This window comes from Sander vitreus, chromosome 23 (assembly GCF_031162955.1).
Source record: "Sander vitreus isolate 19-12246 chromosome 23, sanVit1, whole genome shotgun sequence".
NCBI classification, from domain to species: domain Eukaryota; kingdom Metazoa; phylum Chordata; class Actinopteri; order Perciformes; family Percidae; genus Sander; species Sander vitreus.
The window spans coordinates 19,303,045-19,303,251 of NC_135877.1; positions in this window are offsets into that span (position 1 = coordinate 19,303,045).

Sequence of the window (207 nt, forward strand, 5' to 3'; positions counted from 1 at the left end):
TTTCCAGTTGTGTTAAATATTTTGAACGTTGTTGTAAACGTACAATGCAACCTCCTAGCGTAGTGCTAAAAACCATGAAGCGGATTGGTTGATATACTTTTGTCTCCTCCGTGATTGGTCAATCCACCAGCACCTGTCGCGCAACCTGAAGAAAGTTTTGCAGCCGTTGAGAAATTTAGCCAGAGTGGGCTGGCCTATTGTGCAGTC